This window comes from Macrobrachium rosenbergii, chromosome 5, assembly GCF_040412425.1.
Source record: "Macrobrachium rosenbergii isolate ZJJX-2024 chromosome 5, ASM4041242v1, whole genome shotgun sequence".
Lineage (NCBI taxonomy): Eukaryota > Metazoa > Arthropoda > Malacostraca > Decapoda > Palaemonidae > Macrobrachium > Macrobrachium rosenbergii.
This window is the reverse complement of record NC_089745.1, coordinates 16,679,673-16,694,175: the sequence shown is the minus strand read 5'-3', so window position 1 is coordinate 16,694,175 and position 14,503 is coordinate 16,679,673. Positions and strand designations below refer to the sequence as shown.

Sequence of the window (14,503 nt, the reverse complement as noted above, 5' to 3'; positions counted from 1 at the left end):
GATGAAGCCACCAGCAGATCTGTTAATAAGAGGTACTGTAAGAGAAGAATTTATTTGTTATCTTTATGTGCATAAAATGATGTATGACATTTGGAGAATAACTTATTTTATAGGTTAAAGAAACAATACTCACTCTATTTGCCAGGAAATTTGAATCCTTTCATGTTTGACAAGATTTTTCCAACACAACTTGTTTGGATGCTTAAACGAAAAAAGTTTCTATAAAGCTTTTACAATATGGTACTAATTTGGTTTACATTCCTAGGTATGAAAAAAGGAGTCTTGAAGAAAAGATTAATATCCAAACTAACATAACTTTATATTGCAAATTAATCTTATAATTTCATTTTCTTGATTTTGCTAGGAATCCTTCTTATTTTCCATCTACTCTGCTTTATTCTTTTCTTTTCTCCCAAGATTCTTCGTTTCTTCATGTTCAAGTCTAATTCGTATTCACTCTTCTTCACACTTTTATTTGTATCACTATGTTGCTGCACCTTAATTGGACGTCCTCCCATGTTGGTCTTGTTCATCTTCAATGCCTTCTGAAATGGAGAAAAAAAAAAAAAAACTATTGGTGGAACTGCATCACTGTTATGGCAACTATTTAGCCTAGAAACGATTACGCCAAGTGCTCTAAGAAAAGCATACTTATTGTGATGTTCCTGTTAACAGATTTTCAGTTATCGGCATTCAGCGGGAACATAACCCCAACATTAACCAGGGACTGCCTGTACCCATCAGTCTTACAGGTACTGTGCAGTCTTGTCTGAATCAAGTGCTATAACAAAATTCAGCTCTTATATAATGTACAAACTCTAAAATGCAAACCATTTCATTTCTAACATTGACTAAGGATCTGCATCATCATAAATGTTTTTGTCAGCCTTCCCTTTATGAGACATGAAATTATTCCTTTCCAGTGTCTTCTACCCGAACACCCCCAGGTCTAGGCCTTCATCTCTTTCCCTTTCCTATAATTTCCTGGGCATTCCTACAGGTCTCTGCCCTATTACATACTTCTATATTTGCTGCTTTTCTCACAGTTATTCCTCACTGCTTCTCATCACACACCTGTTCAATCTAAATCTTTTGGATCATTTTTTTCCAGACTCCTGATACCATACCTCTTCACTAATTCCTCAATGGTAATATGGTCTTCCCACTGCACTCCAGTCATGAATCTTAATATTTTAGGGCCAAATCTTTAAAAAATGTCACTGCCAATTTTCCTGGTGCTCAGAATAATACAGGCCTTATGTACCCACTAGAAAGCTTTGGTTTTTCTACCAATAGGACATTTTTATTTACTAGTAGTCTAGCCATCTCCACTTCATCCATGCTGCTGCTACTCTCTTACCGCTTTCTCTACTGCTTCACAAGGCAACAAATATGTTCTGTCTCTTCTAAGGCATACCCTTCTGTCACCACAGGGTTCTTAACTGAACATCTGTAAAGAATAATAAATGGAAAGACCCACCAATATGCATACTTGTAATATACATTAGTGAACTCAGGAACAGCTGTATGAGAATTCATTGACAATATGTGCGGAATTCAACAATATGTGAGAGAGAGAGAGAGAGAGAGAGAGAGAGAGAGAGAGAGAGAGAGAGAGAGAGAGAGAGAGAGAGAGAGAGAGAGAGCAGAGAGAGAGAGAACATAGCAAATGGCATTTTCATCTCTAAGCTACTTTATTTCATATATGTACTAACTTCTGATTGCCAATAAACTAAATGCCTTTTGATTTAAAGTTATTCCTTAAGTGATCTCAAAAAATAAATGAAAATACTGTACATAACTTTACAAAATATTGCTCTCAAGAACAAACTGAATAGTCTAACTTTAATTACTTCTTTGATACAAAAGTACAGTAATACTCCGATCTTACACGATTCAAGTTGCGATTCAACATTTGCGAATCCTAGAGAGAGAGAGAGAGAGAGAGAGAGAGAGAGAGAGAGAGAGAGAGAGGTTGTCCTTACTTAAGAGAGTAAAATTTTTTATCAATTATTACCGACAGAGAGAATAACACACGAGAGAGAGAGAGAGAGAGAGATTGTCCTTACTTGAAATATCAAGTTAAATTATTTATGAGTTATTACAGAGACAGAGAGAATAACATGAGAGAGAGAGAGAGATAGTACCAGAAATCCTACGACACGCTGTGGACAACGATTGACACATTTGACAGCTTTGTCCTCGCTCCTCTCTTCAAAGGTTTCTTAGAAGATTGGGAAATGATGTTTGTTTGTTTAATTATTATTATTATTATTTAATCTTATTAATATTTGAAATTTAATACTCATTATTAGGTAAATCATTTATTTATCAACAAAACAAACAAACATATACATGTAACCATAAAAATTCTCGAGATGAGAGAATTTTTATGGTTACAAGTATATGTTTATTTGTTTTGTATGATAAAATAAATGATTTACTAATAACAACAAGTACAAATTTTCAAATAATAATAATAATAATAATAATAATAATAATAATAATATAACTGTAATTATACATTTCTTTAGTAAATTATGTGATATTTTAAACAAACAAATATCATTTCCCGATCTTTTAAGAAACCTTTGAATATTTCAAGTACGGAAAAACACACACACACTCTCTCTCTCTCATGTTATTCTCTCTGTCTCCGTAATAATTCATAAATAATTTAACTTGATATTTTCAGTGACGACAACTCTCTCTCTCTCTCTCTCTCTCTCTCTCTCTCTCTCTCTCTCTCTCTCTCTCTCTCTCTCTCTCTCTCTCTCTCTCTCGTTTGTAGTTAGTGCTCATACATTTTTACAAATTATTTCTCTGTACGTCTTTACCTGTACAGTAGATAGTTTAAATTGATCTAATTTTACCTGTTCCATCTACTAACTGTAAATGCGCTAATGTGGCAAATACATTCTAAAACATAGAGACATAATAACTAAGAGTTTTATTAGTCCAAATAAAAAAACACTGTTTGTTCATGAAAAAGCACTTCAGAACAAAGAGAAAGAGACGCAGAATAACAAAACTTATTAAAAAGAGGTAGAGATGACTTCTAAAAATAGATCGGTTGGAAGGGGAGAGGGAGAGTAATTCTCTTCCAGCTCTCTATTTTTATGTCAACCATTTATTTCTTTTTTTTAAGGGTAATGTATTAGGCTAACTTTTAAATGAAATTACATTAACTTTAATTTCATATAAAAGTTAGCTTAATAATTTGGGAACATGATTAGGGTCATATTTAGTGTTTAAACTTAAGAAATAAGCATTTATTAGCATTTTTAGAGACTGTGCCAAACTTATGCGAAAATTCGCCTTGCGCGAGGGGTTCTGGATCCTAACCTCGTGTAAGTTCGGTGTATGACTACACTCTTATCAGTGGGTCTGACACTGCCACTTCACAACAATCTAAAAAAATAGGCATTAAATTCTAGAAGTAGAGTGATCACTTTTTAAGTTCTCATTATCCAAAAAGTGAGTCTAGGCTGTAACTTGATGGATATTGTCAGGCCATGCAGTAACCCATGCCACACAGTATATGAATCATCTCCTCTTGCTCTGACCCATGTTTGCCTGTTTCCCCACAAATGCATCCACTCTGCCTGTAGTATTCTTACTGTTCACATTTAGTGGTGCAGTTTATCTCTCTTCATACTAAAATACCCTATTTGGCTTTTGCATCAAAGCATAACAGTACAGATAATAATAGTGCTTCTAAGCCAGAGAGAAATTATGATGTGGTTAATCTTACTTAGAAAATGCTATTCTCAATATAAAGATGGGGTTTCAACCATAAAATTAATTTTAAGGAAAGTGGACTTCTATACAAACACAATAATGTAAAGTGCCACAAGATTGTGGAGGGCATCATAATTATCATAATTCACTGGACACAAATCTTTTAATGTTTTAGATAAGATAAATACAAGCCATGAGCTTGAAGAAACTTAGCTCTCCAGATTCATCAAAGAAGCTAGTAATCCAGATTTATTCTTTGGACTGATGGAAAGCCAATTACCTGGTCTTCATGACTCTCACCCAGGATTAATGGCCACACTGAGCACCAGATGGGTAGCATAACCAAACCATAACACAATGGTCAAATAGTCAGGTAATCAAGAAGGAACCTAATATAAATAATGTCCCTTTAAAGCTTGTTTGGCTGGTTCTATGATAACCACCCATTATTCAGTATCTACAAAAAAAGCTACTCATAAATAAATAATCAACCATCCATGTCTACTTGAAGTAAATAAACTATCACTGGAGTCCAAGTTCTAGTTTTAGCACTGTTCCATTTTTAGACATCAAAAGGATATTTAAAATTCTTACACTGTACAGACATGATATGGGGTCTTCATGTCAAATTAACAGTTATGTGGTCACTTCAAGGAAGTTCCTCCGAATTCTATGTTTCTGAGATGAGGTCTTTCCTTGGTACTCAAAAGTCCTTATGAGATCAGGGCTATCTCTACTGCTTTGTTTTCTAAAAGTAACATGAATATTAGCTTGGCATAAACATTATGCAATTGGAGTTGCCAATCAATTTTTACATCTTTGGGATGTGTGCTCATACTCTTTAGGAACAGTCATAGCTTAAGGGTAGGTGGGTTACTGATTCAGGCGAGTCTTATTTCTCACCTTAGCCATCTTTCACATCTCATTTTGGTACCCTCAAGGCATGATTTTCTGGGGTTATTCAATGCTAAGCAATACATCATGGTAAAATGCTCCACCCAGGATTCTCCACGTTATGCAACAATTAATATCATTTTACTAGTTCAGAGTTTCAGACATACATACATACATGATTCCCTCCTCTTTTTCAGAACCATGGCTTAATATCAATCCATTCTGCCTGGAGCTGGAATTTGGGCTACAGCATAAGTAATGGATTTGCAATGAAACAAATCTAAGATTTTTTCTTCAGAGACCCATTACTTATACCTCCCATCTCCCAATCCTGCTTTTTCTTTGCAGAGAAGCAGTTAGCTACTGAGGACTGTTGGCACATGCTCAATGCTGCCCATCACCAACTTTTTTTAAATAAAGTAAAAGACAGATGGTCTGAGATTTCATAGCTGTCATACAGAACTAAATTTACTGATTACAATGGCATGTGAGAACGAGAAGCTAAATTAAATGATTTAGAGGAGTCCATGAGCCAGCAAGAGGTTTTATGTACAGAACAACCTCATTCAGAACTTAAATGGAAAACACCACATGTAACAAGAAGGTTTGCATTTGTATTAAAATAACCATTTCACAAATAAATTGATGTGGGTGTATTTTGTAAGATATTACATGACCATAAACTCCTTAGTTAGTTAGTTATAAATGATTTGTTTAACAGACCTCTGAACTCTTTTAGGGTTCACTACTTAAAAGACAAACTTAAGTTATATTAACATGGAAAAGCAGCTTACCTCATAAGCATCCTTTTTATTAAACTCAATGAGACAACAGCCTTTTGATGTTCCTCTTGCAAATTGAAATATAGAAATATCCACGATATCATCATTGAGCTTCTTAAAATGCTCTCTCACTTCTTCTTCTTTGGCTCTGTTGATGTGAAATTCTGAATTTTAGTATTTTGCTCTAAAAAATGTTTTCATAGCAAAATAAAAGTTATAAAAACAAAAATGATAAAGGAATCCACATACTGCAAATCTGAATTTTCAACATCATTACAATTCACAAACAGTTTCTGATATAAAGTCATATGGCTAAGTGATATACATTACTAATACGTCTTTAGAATTTAAGATCTAGCCTAGGAAATTTACATATCCAAGCATTTTCTATTAAAGCTGAATGTTATTCTGTAGTGATTATATATTGTTGATCTTGGTGTTACATATCAGTCTATATGCTTTTAATTTCTATAATAAAAGCTATACTATCACATTATTCTGTCAACCACAGCTGAGTCAACAGGAAAGAACAAGAAAGAAAAGAATGGCATAATTTCATATGAGCCCTTTTTCTCACACAGTAAGGGAGGCCGTGATGATGGTGAAAGTCAGTGGAAGGTATATTCTATCATATTAACTTAAAAATAAGTCTCATAATGGTCTAAAAGCAGGCACCTAATTTGTATTTATTGACTCAACTTTGGTTGACAGAAAAACATGACTGTTGGAAAGGAAATGCACTGCTTTACTCTGGAGTTATGAGGGACTGTCTCATCATAGGGGGAAAGGGATAAAGGATTCTGTCTTTTTCCTTTTTATGAATGCATATCCAATTCCAGCTAATGGCAAGTCATTCAATTCTACCAATGCTCTTATGAGAACTCCAGGTTTTGGTGACAAGCATTACAAGTCATAGAGCTTTGCACATTTTTGCCCAAGGTCATCATCAACAAAGTAGCTCTCTGACAATGAAAATAAATGAAAAACTATTCTTCTCAAAGCCTGTAGTGACGGTTCACTAGCAATGAAACACTGAAATAGATTAACAAAACAGATCTGCAAAAAATCAACAGCCTGCTAGAAAATGCAAATATCCATTCTTGAACTTAATATAAAAGAAGGAAATTTATTATCGATGGCAAAATAAAATGGGGGAGGGAGGTTCCAGAGCAGTACCATTCAACAATTTGAAGAAGTTTCCATAGAATACAACTCCATTAAGACAGTGGTATACATTTTGCAAGGGTATGTATTTTATACAAAAATCTACTATTCAGTGCAATACTTACGTATATGGAATGTTTCCAACCCAAACTGCAAACTTTTGAGCTCCACCTTTCTTTTTTGCTTTTTTTACAGCTGCAGGACCTGGGTCTATTTTTCCTCTTTCACTTTTATATCTTCCATTTCCACATCCTTTTCACCTTCATCATCTATTTCTACAACTTCTTTGATGTCTTCATCAACAGTGTCTTTGACATCCTCAATAATGGGTTCCATTCTGGTAAATGTTGTTTCTGAAAAATACCAAATTATTAGAAAATTTATTAGTACTGTATACTCTCTTACCTATGCTTTATGCTAAGTAATTTTTTTCATTATCTAAAACTACAGTATAAAATTTCTCATTCCCTAAAAGTAGATATCTGAAAACAATTATAGACTATTACATGGTATAGTTTCACCAGAGTTGAGGTCTTGATTTCTCCAGGGCATGTCCTTCTCTGGCACCTTTGTAACCTGTTACCCTTTACATTAGACACATCTGAAAAGATAGCCTTTGGTTTTTGCTTAGCTCATGCTGTTTATCCTTTCTACACAAGTTTTCAACTACTGTAGTCATCAAATAGGAAGCTATTAGAAACTCTTTTAGATTCTTGTGACAAAATTGTTATCCATGGGAAAATAAAAATCTAATTGGAGATATTTTTTCCCATACAGTATCCTTTGTGACGTATACAGCTTGTCTGGGGAAAGCCCACCAAAAATGAACATGCAATCACAAGAAAAAAACGAAAAATGCCACTCAGATTATGTCATACGATATAATTTTACAATCATTCAAACTGATTACTAATTCACCTGCATTTTTGGGAACTAAAATGTAGTTCTGCTGACATAATGCTTTTTGTCACAAAGTTTTAACTTAATTCTATTTCCATTAGATGTCCGTGAAATGATGGCTTTCTTTTTTTCTACGATCCATATTTTCTACTCTTGCCTAGAGTTGGGTTCACTAAAAAGATGCCTTGCCAGACCTTTACCACATGCCTCACTTAACCCTGATATTTTCATATAAGGCTCCCAACTAACTACACAATGTCATTGCTAACTTCCTGGTGCTCTTATAAAGATGGGCTCCTTTCATACCACATTCATCTGTTGCTGTTTTTGATGGACACTCCATAGTCTCCAGTTGTAGCCACTTTCTACCTTCTAACTGGGCTGCTCCCTTGGTGCAAACAGATCTAGATACAGCCAATCTCCTTTCAGTCATACCTGTAGATCTGCCTGCGCTACAGGCCAATATAATTTTTAAGAACAGGGACGCAGTTTTAGAGAACTTCTGAGACCTCTTCTCATCCTCATAATTTCAGGCTCTAAATACACCCTATACCTGTTCCCTTCATATTTATTAAGGAAAAAGATTCTTAAGCTGCTGCACTACTTCAAGTGACCTCCAGTCTGCCAGCAATTGCAGTTTCAACTTTGTACCTCCACCCAGTAATTCTTTAAGAGAAACAAGCAAGATTCAGGAGAGAACTTATCCTCTTACTCCCTCCAGATTATCAACTCCTAAGACTAAGCACTCTCCCTTTTGCCCGGGAGGAGAAATATTGACCCTAAGTCATTTGCTGGAGGCCATAGGAAGTGAGGGCAGTTACCACTAACAATGCTGTCTCCTCTCCAAAACTTTTGGAGTTCCTCACAGGAAAATGGAGCAAATCTATAAATGGTCAAAGCCTGAAAGGTTAATGCCTGCCTATTCTGAAGATGTGCCCTCAGTTGCCTTAGCTAACTGCTTTCCAGATATATGAGGGGAATTCTGAAAAGATCACTACATTAAGCACAGCAGTAAGGTTAATGATGGAAGAAAGAGCTGTCAAAGAGGTTATTGTACCTTCTGCACTCATTTTCTGGTGGAGACAATAGCAATGGTCTATCACTACATCCTTTCAGGTCTCAATCCATCCATCTTCCAGAAAATTCCTTTAATTCATGAGGAAAAGGAAGGTCTTCCAATTCAAGAGCTTTTATCGAGTCTGGCTATAACCCCTCCAGTTTTCACCAGAATCCTAGCTCCATACAGCCTTGGCTGTATGATATTTAGATGACTAGCTAGTACTGTAATGGTACTCACAGCTACAGAGCTGCTTCTTTGCCTCAAGAGTTAATTTCAGCTGTGACAGTGAAAGGTACTTGTATGAAGTTGGGAAAAGTCCAATACAGATACAACCACAAGGGACAGGGTTCAGAGAATGTTCGTCTTGTGGCATAAGCATGAACTTCAAAGTCTTACTTCTGCCAACAGACTGCAATGGTGAGTGATTGGCCATCTTGTCTTCCAGAAATTGATTCCAGACAGCAAATTTTGGATTAATGTCTTGCAACTTCAACTGAGCAGAGCATGACCAGCAACAATGTTGCCCATTGACTTTCCAATCTTTGTAACACATGTTCTAGAAGGCCTCAACTGCTGGCAGGTAAGTCATAATCTACTTGTGGGAGTACTTCTTGCCCTTGCAGTCCTGTCTGCAAATGCCTCAAACAATGGTTGGTGCACATACCTCTTAAGACATGCAAGTAGCAGGGAGTTGGTCTCAAAAAAAAAAAAAATTTTGGCACTTTTCTGCCTTCATAAGCCTTTACTCCTCAACTAAAGAACAGTTTTGGGAAAAATATCCAACAACTCAACAATCTTCAGCTATATGAAGAATGAGGGACAAATCAGGTTGAGGGACTGTTAGGTAGCAGTGATATCCCTCATGGGCAGAGACAACAATGTGCAGCTTGTCCTCAGGTTAGTTCTTGCCAGGTTCTCTCAACAGGGCAAATCAAGTTGCTCTTGACAAGTGGTCGCTCCAACCAGTGATTTGCAAGGCATTGCAGAAGGTGTACGATCTCAGTAGATCTCTTTGGAAGTCACATGAATATCGAGGTCCTGGGCTATTGCTCTGCCCTTCCAAATCCAGTGGCATGGAAAATCATATCTTCCTCGAATAGCTGGCACAATTTAGATAAAATATATATGCCTTTCCACTATTCACCATAATTTAATTTCTACTAGATAAGGTCCTTCAACCCTCAGTGTGATGATGACTTCTGTAGTGGTTCTCTGGCCTCAGCATTAGCTTTCTGGTCCTATTGACAGATGCCCCAGGGTACTGCCAAAATTGAATTAGCCGCTGAAGCAGCCTCACTTCAGACATTTGCCTTCAATCTTCATGACAAAGTCATCAGTATTAGAGGTTTTTCAAAATAAGCTGCTAAGGATACTGTAAACCCTGGGAGGAGATCCACATAAAATTTACATCAATATCAGATGAGAATGTTCTGATAGGTGTAGTGGAAGAGGCCTTGATCAACTACTAGCCATTCTATCCAATGTAGAATACTTCTTGCCTATTTTGGCTCATTGAAGAAGCTGTCAGGTTAAGCTATTAACAATAACATTTGGCCTTACCCCAGATGTTTGAGATTTGGGGTATAGATTCGAGTGCCTACCCTGAAATGAGGATGTGTCAGCACTCCATTCCATTCTTCCATCTTTTAAACACTTCCAAGACCTCTCGCTCTTATTCTGCAGCTGTCCTCTACATAGAACTTCACGTCTCATTTGCATCCCTTTCATGTTTCCTCCATCGCTGTGATAAACAGAAAAGAACTCACAACTGGATCATGATAAACACAGATAACTTACCTCAAATTATTTGGGTATTTGCCCCACTGTCTTTATTCTAGATTTCGTGTGCTGGAAGATTAACATTACTAGCTTACTGATGTTACTTTGCAATATCCAAGTAACTGCTGGCCTCAGTACTCTGTTAAATGCCTCCTCAAGATCCTGAAATATGTGATATAATCTCTTCCACTTTGATTATATTTTCCTTGCAGCTGCCTAATTTCAAAAATAGTTTCTGTTCTTGAGCACATGATCATGAAGCCAAACTGACAATCACAGATTCAACAAAATTCTTCTCAACCTTTCCTCCAGCACCTAGGACAAAAATTTCATAGCCTGCTCAAGCAATCCTGTTCCTCTTATATTTTCCACAATACAGTATAGTGCAACCCCATGTCCTTAGTACATCATTAGTCATGCCACTGTCCCATTATTCTGGTCTTCTCTCTTCTTTTAAGGGACTTTTATATATTCTTTGGTTGTTAAATTCTCTGCTGGTTTTGCAATTACACCAACAACCTTCATTTCATATTTATTTTCATTATTCTGAAGATTTTAAAAATCATTATCTCAGTCATTCTAGTACAATTTCATTCTTTTAAATTTCCCATTTTGTCTTTGACATATTCTGTCCTTTCCTCGGTACTGCAACTATCTGTACATCCTCTTTCAGCGGTTTCCACCAAGCACTTTTTGATGCTTTATTTTCTGACAATTTCTTGATATTCCTTTTTGACTTACTCACTTTCAGGTTTATGTGTTTTCATTCTTTGGTCTGTCTTCTTTCCAACCATTACCATCAAATAAGCTCACAGCAGTAATGTGAATGCATTAAGCATGCCTTACCTGGTGGTAAAAAAGTGTAATCCATTTCCATTTCTCCACTCCTGTATACAAACTTTTCTCTGGGCTTCTTTAACATTGTTTAGCAACTCTGATCCTTGGCTTTGGCAGAATTAGTGTTGCTTGGCTTTGGCAGAATTAGTATTGCTTTTCCCTCCTGATTTTTCTCTCCCAAGCTATATCTTCCCATCACATCTTCAAAACCATCTCTGTCAATTCCTACGTGACCATTTATGTCATTCCTATCAGCATAACCTATGCCATTGGTACTTCTGTCACTGCATACGATATCCTCTGAATATATCATGAAATTTATGCTACATTGCATAACTATGCATTCAGTAATTCCAGTTATTCACTGTCTTAAAGCAGGTGGGATTAACTATACATGAAAATTCCAAGCCAGGCAAAAATTTAAGTAGCAAATTAAAATTTATAGTAAAATTAAGAGGAATTCTTTAAAATGACATTAGGTTACCAATGCAAATACTACAATCATTGCTGTGTACCTCACAGAGTCTTGCTGTGACAATTACAAAATGTTTCAGCATTAGATCCATTTAATAGGAGTTACACACTGGGACCTGTCTCTCATCTCCAGTTTTCAATAAATACAATACCTATCGGTGACAGGCATGTGTTCAATACATAACTTCTATGAAATTATGCTGGCTCTCCTATTACAGTGACTGAAGTCTGCCATTTCTTCAGGGATGGTCACATAGCTTACAACTCAAGATTATTAGTAAAGCTACCCCAGCTGGCTAGCAACTTATTTTTAAAGTAAGAAAATGGATAACGTTCTTAAAAATCTCTGTACAGTATTGGATATTTATAATCAAGCGATTACATAATCTCTTAGCCTCTCTCTCATTTACTTTCACCTCTCCATGACTTGATACCCAACAAAATCTTACACACTTCAGGTTCATCAAACTGTTCATGGATATCACAAATAGGGTAATACTTATCACTTTACCAAGTGGAATTTCTTCTTCCTGTAAACAGGGAAGAGAGAGATCTGAACCTGCAAGGAATTTCATGCAATGACCTGATAAAAAATCTTTTATAAAGGAGAACTTGTCACTTCCAGTATCCCAAGAAGCCAACCGCTTCAGATTACCACCCTTTCTAGTGGTGTCCCAGGCTTTCTCCAGATCATTGGCAAAGATATTTTGAATCCTTCTGTTACATTAACAATGAGTCTAAGGAGCATTTATTCTTTCTGAAACCAGATTACCAGTTGGATGAAAAGTTTAAAGTCCAAATACCTGACCAATCAGTTTTGTACTCATCTCCTGCCTTTAGAATAAGGAATAGGTTTCAGATTTGTTTTTATTGAGATCTTTAGATTTATGTCATCCAAGAGTGTTGTTTTCTTTTCTGTTTTGCAACGACTCTGGCATATGCTATTTTATTTACCTCACCTAGTGATTTCATGTACAGTATCTGCAGAGCCATGCCCTCTGACTTTCCCCACAACACATTTCATTTTCAACCAATGAAAAACTGGCTATGTGGCAAACCTGCAGTTCTAGATGAAGTGCTTATATGGGTGACCAGAAGAGAAATCATTGCATACTTTCACTGTATGCATGAACAAATGAGAAATCATTTCATACTTTCATTATATGCATGAACAGATGGGAAACCATTGCATACTTTCATTATATGCATGAACAGATGAGAAATCACTGCAAACTTTCATTTATTCCCCCATTTCTATCACTTTTTAAACCACTTAATTTTTGATCAGTGGTCCTACTCCATTCAGTCACACTGCTATTCCATCAGAATTCATACTTCTCCACTTCACTACTGATGCTTTTACATTACCTCCCAATACAAATGTCAATATTTTTCCTAGTCAGCATTTCCACCACTCCCCTACTTTTCTCCACCATTGATCCTACATTTGTAATAATTTATAATGACAAACTAATCTAAATTACTCATGGGCTACTTTAAGGTTGAATCAAAACTAACATGCCTAACCTATCCTTTATCTTTTTCTAGTTTCTAAGGTCTAGGTTAAGAGTAACTCTGGGCTAGCTTATTGCTATAACACCTAAAAACCCTTTCTGGTACAAAATCTATAAGGTAAATACTGGACACCTGTGTTTCCGTTATCATGAATACTTCTATGAGCCTAAGATAAGCTGTATTTCATAGAACACTAAGGGGTATGCTAGATACTCAGGAAACTACTTAAAAAACCCAGAGGATTAAAATGGAAAACAAAAATGAATCAACTGAAGAATATAATATTCATAATTTCTATTTACACTCCCTAATCTCTAGTAATAACTCGCAATTCACCCCACAGAAATATCTTTGTAAGAAATAGGAACTTTGTCCCATTATCTACTTCCACCACATCAAGTTAACAGATCTATACAGCTTTGATCCTCAATTCACATAGGCTATATCAACTTGTTAATATAATAAATTCAAATATACAATATAAAAATTAGCCATTCAAATAATATTGTTAAGGGGTAAAATGAATTCAGGTGCATCCTCAATAACAAAGTCAGATAATGATATAACTTTTCAACTATGCTCTTTCAATATTTTTCTTGTTTCTCTTATTTGCTTAAATATTCATTGTTTCCAACAATAATCTCATTAAATTTCAATACACTAACATTTTAGTTTCCATTAAGAAGTGTTCAATAAAACCTGTCAAAATCATCAAGTCTCTAAATTTCTAAGAATCTTGAAAATACAGTTGCTGATATAAAATTTCTTCAAGGGCAGTATAAATATCCTATTGATTTTTTTTTCACTTGTGGCACTCAGAAGAAACTGCAATTGTATAAGAATAAATTTTTCCCTGGACCTTTAAAAATAGCAAATTTTTAAAGCAATTTGCATTTTCCTGAGTTCTTTATATAGGATTTAGCTTGCGAATGGAAGCTGGTACGGCCATTTAACTTTCAGATGAGGTCATTAAGTATCGGTGGTAGGGGGGAAGGAGCCCCGCCCACTTGTCGGTCTGCACTCCACTTTGTCTTTCAGCCCAGGTACCAGAATGAGGGGTGGCTGAAGTGGGAAGTAAATGTAAAGAACTCAGGTTTGTATGTTAGGAAAAAATACAAATTACTTAAAAAATTTCCTACTTGTTCTTACACAAATACAAACCCTCACTCTCTACATAGGAGACTTACCCATTGGAGGGTGGAGTACAGGCAAATCTCTGAAAGACTGGTCTGCTAGAGCTCAGGAATGAATCCCACACCTCTAGCTTGTTGAACATATGGGATGTTGCAACTTCTAAACTTCTGGGCATGAGTAATGAGTTTGTGTCACTATTCCACACAGGCTTGGATGAACCAAA

At 35.9% G+C, this 14,503-nt stretch overlaps 1 protein-coding gene across 4 annotated transcripts in view; it reads right to left on the bottom strand.

Annotated features, from left to right (window-relative positions):
• Positions 1 to 129: 129 nt before the first annotated feature.
• LOC136838544 (E3 ubiquitin-protein ligase LRSAM1-like) overlaps positions 130 to 14,503 on the bottom strand; it is a 43,212-nt gene continuing 28,838 nt past the window's right edge. For 2 of the 4 annotated variants that reach the window (XR_010853030.1, XR_010853032.1), the window contains exons 2-5: positions 7,088 to 7,182; positions 6,707 to 6,934; positions 5,430 to 5,565; positions 130 to 545 (exon numbers count right to left, since the gene is read on the bottom strand). The gene's annotated coding sequence lies outside the window, so the exon portion shown is untranslated. Of the gene's footprint in view, positions 546 to 5,429; positions 5,566 to 6,706; positions 6,935 to 7,087; positions 7,196 to 14,503 lie in introns of those variants that run through there. The other 2 variants (XR_010853031.1, XR_010853033.1) reach the window with 2 other exon arrangements.